Consider the following 15,769-nt stretch of genomic DNA (forward strand, 5'->3'; position numbering starts at 1 on the left):
GGCACAAAAGAACAAACTGTTTTGGGTGTGACTCAAGGCATCGCACACAAGGCTGTGAGAGATGAGAATGGCCCAATTTCTGGAAGGCTTGCACTGTGCTATAGCTCTCTTAATGCAGCTCCTGACTGATGTTGCTTCACCTTAGGTCTGTAGGCTGAAGGACAGGTTCAACCACTACATCACGAGATACGGGTCCCTAGTCTTGAAATTTCCCCAGCCCCTACTGGAAATGAAGCCGGGTGGCTTAACTTTCCCCTCACCCTACACTTCCCTCTGTAGATTCTCCTCCAAGGTAACTCCTCTCCAGTCAGATTTATTGTTGGTTGCGCAGGCAAGCTCTCCGAGGCAAAATGGCCTTGAGGGGAAGAGATTCCGCACTCTCCTCCCGACCCAGATTTTGAGAAAGTTGCCTTTTTGGACTACAAATCCCAGTATTCAGTACGGCCGCCAAATGGTGGAATCTGTAATCCATAAAGAGAGCGGAATCTACTCCCACCCCACTGCGTCTCTCCTGGGAAGGCGCTCCCCATGAATGCACATTATTTAATCATCATAAGCATCATGCCTCCTAAGTAGAGAGGAAGCCTTTCTCTTGTAAGGTTTATCAACCACCTACTTATAATACCAATGGAAAAAAAACACAGAGGCAGAAGTCTGATTGGTGGTTTTTATTAATTTTCTGTTAAGATGGTATTGTTATTTGACGAGTTCAGTTGTCAAATATGTTGTTACTCTAAAATTCATATAAGATTAATATGTATAACCGATGTTGGATGCCCAGAAGAAGGCGAAAAACCTCCAGGATCTCTGGCCAATCTGATCTGGAGGAAAATTCCTTCCCGACCCCGGAAGCGGCGATCAGTATTACCCCGGGCATGGCAACAAGGGCCAGATCCTTCCAATCCATTGGCAATGACCTTGGCTAAACCACTATTTACTGCTAGAACCCCCACACACACACCCAATGCACCCACATTCTTAGTTCTATGGCTATCCTTTAAGAGAGCCTACACTCTGTGCTATGGATTTGGGGCAGCATGATTTGCATTTTTATGTTAATTACACAATGCAAAGGGAAATGAGAATCAGCCTGGAGTCTCCCCCCTCCCCCATCTAGTTTTTCCCTCCACTGCTGGGGCTTCTTTAAAAAATTATCAATTCACAATGATTCAGCCATGAGATCTCTTGAACCAATGCAGAAAAGTCATTGTGCCGGCTCACAGTCAAGAACAGCGAGCAAAGACCACCAACTCCTTCCTTTCTTTTCCTTTTCCCTCCCTCCTTCCCTTCCTTCCTAGCATAAAATAAGGCCTTTCTTGGAAAGTCTTCACATACTTTTTTTTCTGAAGGCAAGCAAAGCCTCTCTCAGGAAGATGCTTTTTTCCTGCATTGCAGCACCAGGAAATATTATCAAAGTGCCAGTACAGATGCACTAAGGGACGTAAACACACACACACAGCTAACAAGAGGAGGAAATGAGAGGAGGAAACCCTTGTTACAGCTTGATAGGCAGTTCCTTTTAACTGTGCCTCCTATCGAGTTTCAAACAAGGACTAAACAAAGCTTTTCTTCTGACTCCCTGTGTAGTCACTTAAATTGAACAGACTTGGATCCCCTGGTGTGACTTCACAGCAAGTGGATGTGAGTAAATTCACATTTCCCTTGCTGTGTAGCAGCACTCTGAATTGTTATGGTAGCTATCATGGTTCCATCATAAACCTGCTTTCCAGATTGTTACCAAAATACACTCCTTGCAACAGAAAGAGCTCATACATGGAGGGTCCTTTGTACCGTTGTCATTGATCTCCTTGTGAGATGTTTTGCTGTCTTGTTTGTCCGGGAAGGTGCTTCCGTTCTCCTCCAGATTAGAAGATGGCTGTGAAATAAAGCTTTTGTGTAAGAACATCGTGACTCAGGAATCATTACTTACTCATGAGGTTTCCCAGTCTCTTCTACGCCCACTCTCATCACTGATGGCCAGAACCTGCTCAATGAATTGGAACAGAGAAGACAGGTTTGCAATCCAAACAGGCCAACGCAGAAGCTGAAATACTTACCTCCTCATGTGTCTTTGGATATGGTGGAATTCATAATAGTCCTATCAACCCAATCCTATCTGAAGTCATAGTAATAGCTGTTTTTTCTTTGCTACTCATCTGATGTGTTCAAGCCCTATTGTTGTCTGGTACTATGCCTTTCACAAGCAAACCTGAAATGCAAACAAAATGCAAAATCATTCACTGTCAAATGACGGAGAATCTTTTAAGAAATGGATATGTCATCTAAATGATCACCTTTAGTTTTCTTTCTTAGCCGTGCTGCCGTTAACTCTTCTCTCTTCCATCTCCTCTCATAAACTCTGCAACGAAACTAGAAACTCTCACAAGAGGCAACAACATGTTGGCGAGTGCAGATTGTCCTCCTGACGTCCCAGACGCTGTCCTTCTCCGCTTGCCTGTTGTGCTCTCGCCGTCCTGTTGCTCTGCTTCGCCGCTGCCTCCCCTCGGCGTTTCGCCTTGCTTCCTCTTCTTCCCCCACTTCTGCTCGCCACTCGTCGCTCTGTGGTCCCACCGCTGCTCCATCCAGAAACACAGATAAATACGGACAGAGGCCCCATGCATCGCATTCCCTCCTTTTTCTTATGCGCTGGCAGACCGGAGGGAAAACTCTGCCCCTCAGGTCCCCTAGCCAGCAGTCTTCCTTGCCCCGGATGGTGCTGGCAAATCATAGTCTGCCAGTTCAACCTGACCAGGCTTCACGCTCCCAGGGTTTGAGATAGCACTGCCCCATAGATCTGTCCTGCTGGGATTCCACAACCACACTGACATAAAACCAGGTGTCAACGTCCAAGGTCTCCCAGGCAGGCTCTCACCACAGACAAAGGCACCGAGAACTCATCTGCCACGCAGGGCATCGAGTCCAAAGACACTCACTACACAGCTAGTTGTGACCAAACAGAGGCGAGAGCACCAGGCTGGGAGCCAGGTTGCTGGACTGGGAACAGGGAGCCGGAACAAGGGGCCAAGATACAGGAGACCAGCAGGAGGAAGCAAGGACTAAGGCAGGGGGAGGAACAGGTACAGGAACACTGGAATCCAGACACAGAGATGCCAGAGGCAGGCAAAGAGATCAAGGCAGGAACGCAGGAACACTGGAACGCAGGGACAGCAGCGCTCAGGAGCAGCAAAGCACAGCCCAAAAACCTTTGTTGCCAAGGCAAGTTCGGGGAGGGAAAAACCACTCCTTAAATAGGCCTTCCCTCCAGGTTGCCAGGTGAGCCTCATGAGTGGCCCAACAGCTGCTACACAGGCCAGGGCCTGATCCTGCAAACACCAGGCCACTCCTGGGTCAGGCTGGCCCCTGATCCTGCAGCTGCTAGGGCGGTGTGGACCAGATCTGGACACCAGGCTGCCGCCCCAGCCAGAAAGCAGGCCCCAGGTGTGTTCCTGTTGGCCTAGCAGGCACAGTCCTAGGAATAAACACACACACCCCAACACACACATCATCTCGCCTAGCATTGGGACCGGATCCAGTTCAACAAGAGCCCTGAATGCCACCCCACCTCTCAGATCCCTCTAAAGGACAACCTGGAATGGCAGACCTTTGGAGACCACTCTTGTGGCTCCATCTCCCAAAGGGCAGGATCCAGACACCCCCAGCTAAGGCAGTTCATGGCTGCAGCCCTGCCTCCCCCTTAAAGGGATTCCATACCAACCAAGACACGCAGGTTCCCACCGGCTGTCCTCCAAGCTTCGGAAGCCACCCCAATGCTCCAAACTCCCAAACGATCTCTACAAGGCTCAGCTCCCACCGGAGAGCAACAACGCCAACTCACCCATCATGGCAGCCCTAATGTCTCCCAGGATGGCCGAGCCCGCCCACCCCTGCACAGGATTTCAGCCTTGTGACCACAGAGGCAACACACCATAGTCCAAGATGGGGCCCTCACAAGAGGCAACAAAATGGCGGCAAGCGGACAGTGACCTCCTGACTTCCCAAATGCTCTTCTTCTCAGCTTCCCCGTTGCTGCTCTCGCTGCCCGCCGTCCTGTTGCTCCACTTCACCGTGGCTTTGCCTCCGTGCTTCGCCTCAGTACCTCTTCCGCGTCCACTTCTTGCGGTTCGTCCCTCGCCGCTCCATGGTCCTGCCACCCCTCCATCCAGCATCGTGGACAGAAACAAACTGAGGTCTTGCCTTGCGTCTCCTCCCCCCCTTTTTTAATGCTGTCCTGGCAGACTAGCGGGAAAGCTCCGCTCCTCAAATCCACCAGCCTGGATGCTCCTGAGGGAAGACATCATCTTTTCAAGTTGCTCTGGAAGAGCACCTGGAATTGCAGACCTCTGAAGGCCATGCAGGCATGTACCACTCTGTGGCTCCCTGCCACTCAAGGGCAAGCGCAGGACTGAGCGAGAGTAGTTCATGGCCTCTTTATTGGATTTCCTGGCTCCCTTTAAGGGATTCCACCACCATCAGGACATACCGGTCTCCACCAACTGCCCTTCAACCACCCGGATCCATACCATTGATCCAGACTGCCACTAGAGCTAGGCAAGGCTCATTTTCCAACAGAGAACAAGAGCTGCAACTCATCCATCATGGCAACCCTAACGTCTCTCAAGATTCCCGAGACCACCCATCTCTGCGCACAATTTCAGCCTTTCCTCTTTTGGATATATAGGCGTATACCCCAGAGGTTTATGTCTATATGCTGCTAATCATCTCTTTTTTTGTTCACAGAGTCCTAAGATGGCCCCCTACAGTAGGTAATAAAATGACAACAAGCCCTTCATCTCCTCCTAGCATCCCAAACGCTATCCTTCTCGGCTTCCCTGTCGCTGCTCTCGGTCCCTGCTGTCCTAATCGCACCGTTTCGCGGTTGCTTTGTCTCAGTGCGTCTTCTTCCACTGCTTCCTCTCCTCGCCACTCGCCACCCACTGGTCCTTGGTCCTCACACCGCTACGTCCAGGAATGCTGACCAATACAATCTGAGGCCCTGCCCTGCATCTCCTCCCTTCGTATGCCCCACCTATGGACTGGAGTGAAAACCCCGCTCCCTCGAGCCCGCCAACGGGCTGTCCTCCCTTTCCCTCCATCCTCCTGACTAATCGCATTATAGCAGCATGAGCCAATCAAGCGTTGGCTGGATCCAGTCCACCAGGTGGCCGAAATATGCCGCCCAGAGTAGACCTTTGGTCCATATGGGCAGGGTAGAAATCTAATAAAATGAATAAAACATGATGAAAGCCACCACCTTCTCAGGTCCCACTGGAAGAGCACCAGAATTGCAGGATGTTGGAGTCTACGTGGGTGAATGCCACTCTCTGCCTCCCTGTCACCCTGGGGCAAGGGCAAGAATTGCCCCCCGGAGCTAGAGTAACCCCTGAGCTCTTTGACGGGAGTCCCTGGCTCCCTTGAAGGGATTCCACACCCACCAGAACATGCAGGTCCCTGCCTGTTGTCCTCCAACCACCCAGATCCTTCCTACCAGAGAACTGCAACCGCAACCAATCCATCATGGGAGCCCTAATGCCTCTCAGGGATCTCTGCTATCTTTGTAGGAGGCAAATAATAATAACAATAATAGCAACAAGAACAACAAAACAACAACAACAACAACAAAATAACAACAACAACACAACAACAACAGCAGCAGCAGCAACAACAATAACAACACAACAATAATAACAATAACAATAATAACAACAGACCACCACCACCACCAACAACAACAACAACAACAACAAAATAGCAGTAACAACAACACAACACCAACACACCAACACCAACAATATCAACAACAAAACAACAACAATAATAACAATAACAACAAAATAACAACAATAACAATAACAACACAACAACAACAATAACAACACCAACACACCAAAAACAACAACAGCAACAATAATCACAATAACAATAACAACAAAATAGCAATAACAACAACAACACACCAACACACCAACACCAACAATAACAACAACAAAACAACAATAACAATAACAATAATAACAAAATAACAACAACAATAACAACACCAACACAACACCACCAACACAATACCAATAATAATAATAATAATTGATGATGATAGCGAACCCATCACGTCTTCCCAGCATCCTAGACATTGTCCTTCTCAGCCTTCCTGTCGTCATTCGCACGGCCCGCTTTCCTGTTGCTCCGCTCCGTGGCTGCTTCGCCCAGCCGGTTCTTTGCCTACTGCTCCTTCCCTCCACCTGTTCTCCTTGCTCCACACCACTCGCCAGCAGGAGCCAGCCAGAGGAATGGGGCAGGGCTTCCGCACTTCCTTACTGAGAAGGGTATGGCTCTGTTATTATTGCAACCTGTAAATTGGCTACAAAAAAAAGAGGAAATAAAAGGTAGAATCTATGCTCACCTATGGTTTGGCTGGGGCACTTTATCATCATTCACGCAACCGGATTCTAGAAATGTCAGTCCATTTCTTTTACCTTGCCATGAATCATCTGCCGTGGCGTTTTGATCATCCCGACCTGCAGCATTCAGATCTGTGTTCCTCTTGGCAATGGATGCACAAGGCACCAAGAAATACTCACCTCTGCACCCATCCAAAGCGCTTCCATTCCATTGGGGGGGGGCAATTTCTTTGGCACACCTGTAACTTGTCATACCTTATGTTGGGGAGGTTCCATGTGGCATCGCTTGAGTGCAGTTGTCCCACCTAGAGAAGAGAAAATTCTTTTTTCTGCAGTACGAGATGGGTCCAGTTACAAGGGCCCTACATCCAATAAATGCCCTTCGTCCGATTATGCAAACCCACAAGCAAACCTAACCTAGTAGCTGCACAACAGGTTAGGAGTTCTCGCTGGACCATTTCTGGCTTGTTGCTAAAAGGCAACTTCCTTCGCTATTCATCAAACCATAAAATAATGGAGTTTGGGGGGGGTCCTATATGGCCATTAGGTCCAACCCCTGCTCAGTGCAAGGATGCAAGTTAAAATATATAATCCAAGTTGAAGCATATGATGTATTTTCCCAGTGCAACCTCTCTTTGCAAGATTCAACTAGGGCTTCAATATGGACTATTTCCTGATGTCCCTCTGAGGGCCGAAACAGACATTAGAGATAGCCCGTAATTAGAACTGAAAGCACAATTCATGAGGTAGGACAGGTGATTCAGGCAGTATTTTTATGTCTGTGAAAACAGATTTCAAATGAATCCTTTGTTTAAGTCCTGGGGACCAGTCACCAAAGAAAGCAAGCAATCTGCATATTCCCCAGAATGAGAGAAGATGATATTGTGGTGTTCAGACTTTAGCATTAATCAACAATTTCCCTCTTCTAATCATAGGCTATCTCTAATGTTTGTTTCTGGCTGGAGTGCTCCTTAATGTGTTAAATTGCATCTCCTCATTTGACTCTTTGCCAAATGGTTTGAAGGAAACATTTTGTCAAAGCAACGCAGCATCATTCATTTCTTTCACAGACACTTAGATCAGACTCTTGCTTCCTCCCGTCTTTGATACCCACATGTCCTTTCCTGCTCATCTTTCTCACCCTTGACATATCAGTTTTCCTTTCCATTTCTTCCAGACATCCGTTCCTTCTTTTCCTGTTAAATTTTAATTCCCAATTCAGTGGTATTTTCCTTCAGCTCCCTTCTCAGTGGCGTTGCTTGTCTCTTGTTATCATCTGTGGCAATCTCTCAGCAAAAACAAATCAGGGAGTCCAATCAAGGATGATGCTTAATGCATTGTTACAATAGTACAGACATGTCTCCCAGAAAATAGGTCTCAAACAAATTAAGATGCTCATACGCGGCTGATCTGACTTTGGTTCTGTCAGAAAAATCAAACTTGACTGAAAATCAGCCTTCAGAGAACTGTAGACGTTGAGTTTCATCAGTGCTGGGAATTCAATTTTTACTTTTGGATTTCAAAGTTACAGGAGGGAGTGCTGTTAAATGACAAAATTTAAGCTGAACAAGCTTTAGGTTTCAGGTGTAAGACAGGAAGAAGGTTTCTGTAGCTACAGATCACTCTCTTCCCCTTGAAATCTTGACAGGAGCATCAAATGAATTCATTTGGAGACCACAATCCTTAATCCCCTGTTTCCCCACCACCACCTCCCACTTTTTTTTCCTCCTTCTATAACTAGAAAAACAAGACACTCTTGATGACAAAAAGTGGGGTAGCAGGAGAGCTTTCCCCTTCAAACTTGTTAGGTTTTCTGTCTTGCCTCTTCAAATGATAGCAGAGAATGACGGTTACGACAGTTGAGACCTGGAACTTTCAGAACACAGAATCCATGGGAGAGGATTCCGATGATTATGATGATGCAATGGCTGATGGGGAAGAACACTTCCCATTAGGAAACGTCAAGGACCGAGGCTCTCTTTCTTCTTTAAGGAGCTGCTGCCATCGGTCTTATTTCTTCTATGCTTTTCCATTTATGCCTTCCTTTTTTTCTTTTTTCTTTCCATTCTGACTAAGGTTAAATTTCATCCATGCCTTTCTGCTTGCCTGTTTTTCTTTCTTTGGGTCTGTCCTTTCCTATTTGAGCCCCTTCCCTTCCATCTTCCACTTGCTTTCTCCTTCCCCCTCTTTTTTTGTATGTTTTGCCTCTTAATCTGTTTTTTTTTTTAATTCCTCGCTGCTTTTCTGATTTCTTTGCTCCTCTCAGGAAGCTTCTTGCCTCACACAGCATTTGAGGAATGAACCGAACACATCACACGATCCCTACGAAAGGTTGAAGCAGAAGCATTTCTAATGGGCACAGACCAAATTCCGAAAATCTTGTAAATTCCTCGCCCGTGGCCCCCAGGAAGGACCCTTTGCAATCATTAAGGGCACAGACCATCTGGATGTATAGGAACAAACAACCTAGTTTGGCAGCCCTTGTTACTTACATTTCTGTGTTTGTGCCCTAAAGCCAGGGAAATTATTTTAGCAGCTGAAGCCAAAGTTTTAAGCCACCCAGAAACCTTTGGGCGGCATATAAGTTAAATAAAATAAAATAAAACAAATAAGACATGATGATAGGCAGGCAGGCAGGCAGATGGACGGACAGACGGATGGATGGATGGATCCCATATACAAATGGGGGGGGGGGGGGAAGCAGTTACCTATTTTGATATCCTCAACTCCGGGAGGCAGTGGAAGACAGGAGGGCCTGGCATGCTCTGGTCCATAGGGTCACGAAGAATCGGATATGACTAAAGGACTCAACAACAACCACAACCACAACAACAACAACAACCACAACAACAACAATGCCAGTTAAAATCAGCTGCCTAAGCCAGCTTGCCTCCCAGTGACTATTGTCAAGACCCCCCTCCCCCTTCAGGGCGACATAACAATAGACTCATTGTTTTAAAAAGCTCAGGCATCATCATGAACCAATCAAATCACCTTCAAGGTACCACCAGGTGGCATCAGATTCATTGCTTAACTTTCTATTTGACTGCTTAACTTTTTTCCTCTAAAAAAACTCTTTGTGTGTGTGTGTGTGTGTGTGTGTGTGTGTGTGTGTGTGTGTGTGTGTGTGTGTGTGTGTGAGAGAGAGAGAGAGAGAGAGAGAGAGAGAGAGAGAGAGAGAGAGAGAGAGAGAGAGAGAGAGAGAGAGAGAGAGAGAGAGAGTCTGCTCACATTAAGGATGATACAGAAAATAAACTTATAAACTTTTGGCTTTGAGTGTAATTAGTATCACAAGTAATGGAGTCAGCGGAATAAAGAAACAAAAGAAAAAAACTTCAAAGCTGTTGCTAAAAAAATAAGGATTGCACATTCTGATGGAACAGCCAACCGTATAAAGAGTCAGAACGGTAGAAATACAGGTGGACAAACTGTTGCAGAGTTTTTGAATTTCTGATAAAATTCCTTTTGCTATGCACAGAGGAGAATAGTACTGTAGCTACAAGCGGCCCAGAGTCCACCTCTTTCTCATCAACTGGCACTTACGGTCTCAATCACTCACTCTGAGACATCTACAGGAGAAAGAATAAAAATGTTTCATTATCTACAGTTGTGAACAGATCAACAGCAAACAACAACAAAAACTAACACCAAAACAAAACCACAAAACCGACCAACAGACTAAAAAGAGGGGAAAGGCACTGAAGAGGGAGACAGGGCTTTCCCTGAAATCAAAAGCTGGAAGGCATGATTGGCCAGTGGATAGAGAAACCATCAGTTTTTGTTTATTTGTATAAAGCATTTGTTTGGTGCTTTTCTGCCCACCAGGGCTCCCAAGGCAATTGACAGTAGACCGAAATAATCAGTTGCTTTTGCTGCCGAGTTTTGAATTTCTGGTAAAAAAAATTCTTTTTTTTTTTTTGCTATGCAGTAGAAGTGCAGAGACCCACAGAGAAGAACAGCTACGTCTTCCCCAGAGTCCACTCCTTTCTCATTAATTGGCACTTGAAGTCTCAATAACTCACTCAGAGACATTGGTAGGAGACAGGATAAAAAGGTTTCAACAGTTGCGAACAGTTCAACAGCAAACAACAACTGACACCAACAGACTAAAGCTATAAACAAGGGTTTCCTCATCTCGTTATCTTTTTTTTTTTTTAAGTGTTGCTCTCTTTTTTTAGGCTGTCTAACAAAAGACAGGGAACGTGTTGCACTGGTGGACCCAGCTCTTCTGCAATCACCGTACCTGAATCATACAAATGGATTTTTTTAAAAAACTGAAGCCCCAATGACAGAGGCAAAAACTACAGAATTGGGGGACAATTCTGGGTTGAATCCACATTTCCTTCTGCGTCATGTTATCAATGGTGGTCGGGGAAAGCAAATTAATCCGTCCTAGTTCTGGAGCATTTCCCACATTTTTTTGTGTGGTCTCACCCTGACACAGGAGACAGAAAATTTCTCCAGCACCTTGCTCCATCTCTGGTAGTAAAAACACGGGGGGGGGGGGATGAATTACAAAATTGGCTGCCCATTCTTCAAACGCCAAATCTGTTGCCTAGGACAGCCAACTCCATCTCCCTACGAGCAGGGCTACCTGTGCTGGGAATTAAACCCAAATATGCTCTTGTCCATCAAGTTCCAGGTCTTCCCAAATTTTCTTCTGTTCTCCAGACACTTTTATATAAATTAGAAAACCCGATTTCAAAGTACAAAGACAATTGCATACAATAAGAATAAGGCACTGATTAACAAAACTCACTTGGAAACTGAACACAGCGGGTAGATTAGCTTTACTTTGGCAGTAATTTGGAATATTATGTTTGGGATAGAAAGCAGGATGAAAGCGACAGCTATGGGTAAACATTTCAAAACCTTGAGTATTTTTTTTACAGTTGATTTCCTCTCATGTTTTGGTTCTGAATGTGTTTGATTAGTATACACTTGGGATGTCTGTTTTCCTACTGAGTGTCTGGATGATTAAAATTTGCAATCTCAGAGGGAGAATATATTTTTGTAGCACATTATAAAACGGATGCTTTTAGGTATGGGAGGGCAAAGCGTGTCTCTCAAAGGCGGATTTTTGTGGCCTGCAGTTTCTGAGAGCTTCCCGGAGTGGTGAGTTTGGTGTCAGAGGGACGTGTGCCCCCCCCCCGCGCTCCCTCTGAAAACTATAGGAAACCTTACAGAAAGTCTTGATAGATCATGAGAAGCCACCACCTATTGATGCCAAGGAGGGAAGGCCCTCTGGAAAACCCCCAGGCGGATCAGGCCTGGGGTTCCGCACCCCAGTTACCAGAATTTGCAGAGCAAAACCATGTTAGTCGGTTGGAGCAAAACCAGCACAAAGTTTTGTGGCACCTTAAAGACTGAGAAATTTGATTTGGTATAAGTGCATGCTGCGTGTAGCGCACTGGAAGTGGGCTACACCTTCTTAGAGCTTAGGCCACGTACAGTGTGTTTGTGTTGAGGTGCTGCAAGGTCCTTAGTGTTACCTCTGTTGTGGAGTTTCCCGAGAGACGGGGCTTAGCTGCTGAACTGCTTGAGGGCACGCACCTGCTGCACAAGAAGGTAGATACAGGTGTGTTCATAGCTGAGACCGATGGCCGGAGGGGTTCTTTCACAAGATGCTAAAATACACTTCAGGATCTCAAAGGTTCTGTGTGGCCAGCTCACCCCAGTCTGAAAGGTGAGCAGCATGGAAACATTATCCCACCCACCCCAGCAAGGATGGGGGGCTTAAATGGTTGAATTTGGCCAAGAGGCCGGTAGTTTGCCTCTCTTGCCTTTGACCATATTAACATGTCATGTAAAAAAAATGTCTTCATCAACTACCTTCCTTTCTAGCCCTCTTTGCAATCGTGCTGCGCATGTTGTATGATGCCTCTGTGTCCTAGGTACGCACTGAACGTACAGGTGAGGATTAGCTGTTCCTTCCGTTTTTGTTTCATCCGTTGAGTGGACAATCTGCGACAGGTAACAACCCTCTTCCCACGAGCTTCCTCGTCCACTGCTTTCTCCCCACCTTTAACCCAACACCACAAAGCAACCTCCAGCCTCTCAATAAAGCCTTGAATTTATGCCCGTCTCCTGCCGGCAGAGGGTCTACTTCTAGTAGAGAATTAGAAGAGAAAATAACAGTATTGCAAACAGCCCAGAATGGAATTAACTCCAGGAGCCCCGAGCCCCCTACCCGACACAATCGGTTCTCTCCCTCTATACCGATGATGTTCTCATTTAGGGCGGCCAAGGTGTCCTCCATTCTGTTTCTTTATTTTCTCCTGCAGTGCTTCCTGGGCATGGTAGTTCTCCGGGAGGCGCTCTCTGTAGCGGAGCCTAAAAGGGAGAGAAACGACTTACTTGTCCCTGGAAGCATCGTGGCAGATTCCATCCAGGAAAAATTGCAGCAGAAGGAACATCATCATCGCCATCATAAAACGGCAGAGCTGAAAGGGACCCTAGGGATCCCTGAGTCCGTAATGCTATTAAGCCTCAGAGAATGAAGGGAGTGAAATATAGTTGTGTTTGTGGGCTGCAATTCATAGAATTCTTCCTCTGGGAATATCTGGAGAATTATGGGAGTTGGAGTCCAGAAATCCATATGGCAGAAATCCATATTTAGCACCTCAACAACTCTCTCTCTCTCTCTCTCTCTCTCTCTCTCTCTCTCTCTCTCTCTTTCTCTCTCTCTCTCTCACACACACACACACAACAGAGGAAATAAAGAGCAAAGTGAGAGAGAGCAGAAGTTAGACCTTCCATCTATGCTGAGATACTGTATTGTAATTATTTCTTAATATGCATCTGTCAGAGTTTGCCAGTGTTCCGTTTTTGGATGACAGGAGAGTTGTACACTGAAAAAGCAAGATGTCCAAACTTTGGTACCTATAATAGAAATTGCCAGATGCCAGATTCAACTACGGTAGTGTCTTCCTTTTTTAAAAAGTTGCACATGTCCTCTTTTGGCAATGCATACACCAAACATTCACCCACAAGGCCTCACTGGGATGGCACCTCCATTCTGCTCAAATTAGCGGAAATCATGATAAAAGCCCCAAATTCTGGCATGCATGTTGAATTCCGCACAAAGGAGAATGTTCAAAAAGTTACTGTATACCCACATTTAACATTAAAAGCACCACATTCGGCACCCAAATAATTTCATGTAAAAAAGATAGAAAACAGGTAGAATAATCATATACGAGTGTCCAACATTTCTCATACTTTCTATCTTGCACATTTTATCTATCACAAAAGACTTCTTGTGCAGTTATATCAAAATTTGCAATGAAAGGTTTGAGGGATAAATTCTGTTCATTCCCATTTCTTGTACAGTAGATAATTCAGTTTCTAGTTGATTACTGATATATTTCCTAGCAGACGGTCTCTTTGTCATATATCTTCATTTCCCTTTCGTTATTCTGGTTCCCAACAAGGTGGATTCGCAATTTAATAAAGAAGAAAAGGCCGCCCATGGTCGTTGTGGGCGAAACTTCGATAACCCTACAACATTCATCACACAAAAGTCAGCCTGGTCACGAGTAGAACATGTGATAGGCTTGTCTGACGCGCAAATTGAAATGAACAGGCAAATATCTTTCAAGTCCTGTAATGGATTCTATAACAGAAGTTATACGGAGTCTCCTGCAAGACCTGTCCTGGTCAAACCATGACATGGTTCCCAACACATACAACAAAAATAGAAACAAAGGTCCTGAGGCATTTTAAAGACCGGCAGATCTATTTCAGGGTGACCTTTTGTCGGTTACAATGATAGAGGTGAGGGCCAAGAGACCACAGCGACAGGCACAGAAAATAAGTTTCAAACTTTATGCAATTCTATTAACACAAGGAATGAATATTAAGAGTGTTGATTACATAAACATCCTACCCATAGATAAGAGTGAGTAATATCTATTTGGTAAGCGTACATTGATCCAGGAAGAAGCTTGTTTTTCCTTAACCTGCTTCTGATTCTCAGACCAGAGTTGATAACTCCGTAGGCAGGGAGATTCCTTCCATGCATTGATTGATTGATTGATTGATTGATTGATTGATTGATTGGCTGCCTTTCTCCCGATAAGGGGATTCAAGACAGCCCATGATGTTTTAAAAAAGTGGAATTAAAAACACAGTAAATAACATATTAAAAACAATTACATTATAATAATAGTTTTAAAAGACTGAATGATTAAAAGCTTTTAGAACTTTAAGAACTCAACGACAAAGGAATCAGTGGTTCCCAGCCCTGAATCACCCAAGTGTCCTTGGACCGCAACTCCCAGAAACCCCAGCCAGCACAATTGAATTGGTGAAGACTTCTGGGAATTGAGGTCCAAGAACACCTGGGTGACCCAAGGTTGGGAGCCACTGCCCTCCTAGAGAGTGTCTGAGCAGGGCTTGGAAAGATTTCCACCTGGAAGCTGCCTTCTACTGAGTCTGAATTGGGGAAAGTTCTGGCAAGGATAGTTCAGCCTTTGTAATCTCAAAAGTAACTTTTCCTACCTATAGTCTTAGGTCTTGCTGCATCTACAGGAGATTTGGGGGGGGGGGGGAATGACACTTTTTTTAAAAAAAAGTATATCTTCCAGAATTGTTTGATCTCCAGATCCGGTCTCTGTTCTACCCTCGCTAGCGTTCACTTTCCAAAATGTTTCAGAGCAAATTCTGACCCCAAATCAGCTGAGGATAGAACCCGAAATCTCTTCACTGGAAACAGTGGCTTTCCCAGAACTACTGAATCAATGGGGATGTATTGAGTCAACTCCTCTGTAACTTCCATTTATTGAAATGGGCTTACTCTAACGGCAGTCTACTATAGTGAAGTAAGTCATAACTAGAGTGGGCCCATTTGAATCAATGGGACATAGAAAAGAGTTGATTCAGCAAATCCCCTTTGGTTCAATAGGCCCACTCTAGTGTGATTTACTATGCTAAGCAATAGGATTTGGGCCATTTACTTCCTTTGCTGCAAGAAGAGGTTTCTTGCATCATCGGGGCCATGGGTGACTCATGAATTCATCCTAGAGTTTCCGGGGGGCGCTCCTCCCTACTCAGGTCATGGATCAGGGCTAGACTTTTGAGATGTCTTCCAACACTGTGATTTCCTCAGACAACTCTGATACAACCACATTGGGAGGCATTGCTTCAGAGGATAAATCTTTCTGTCCCATTCTGTACCTGCCTCTGCATGTTTGTTCCGGCCTCCAAGCACTATGTGTTCCTCAGTTATCTTGAAGATGCCTGTGGCTGTTCTTGAGCTTATGCTGGTATTGATCACTTAAACAAGAACAGCAAACGAGGGAAATCTGGTAAATACTTGTAGATGAAGGCATGAAAAAGACAAGGAATATAGAAAAGGAAGCAATAATGGGAAA

General features: G+C 45.4%; 2 long non-coding RNA genes across 2 annotated transcripts; both read right to left on the minus strand.

Annotated features, from left to right (window-relative positions):
* Positions 1–653: 653 nt before the first annotated feature.
* Positions 654–3,152, minus strand: LOC110086919 (uncharacterized). Its single transcript, XR_012081729.2, has 2 exons — positions 2,295–3,152; positions 654–2,209 (listed from the first exon to the last, which is right to left on the minus strand). It is a non-coding gene; the product is annotated as an uncharacterized LOC110086919 (long non-coding RNA).
* A 2,912-nt stretch (positions 3,153–6,064) lies between these two features.
* LOC144584691 (uncharacterized) lies at positions 6,065–9,084 on the minus strand. Its single transcript, XR_013539106.1, has 3 exons — positions 7,537–9,084; positions 6,471–6,700; positions 6,065–6,355 (listed from the first exon to the last, which is right to left on the minus strand). It is a non-coding gene; the product is annotated as an uncharacterized LOC144584691 (long non-coding RNA).
* Between the last annotated feature and the right edge of the window lie 6,685 nt (positions 9,085–15,769).

The sequence above is a fragment of the Pogona vitticeps genome, chromosome 13 (assembly GCF_051106095.1).
Source record: "Pogona vitticeps strain Pit_001003342236 chromosome 13, PviZW2.1, whole genome shotgun sequence".
NCBI classification, from domain to species: Eukaryota; Metazoa; Chordata; class Lepidosauria; order Squamata; family Agamidae; genus Pogona; species Pogona vitticeps.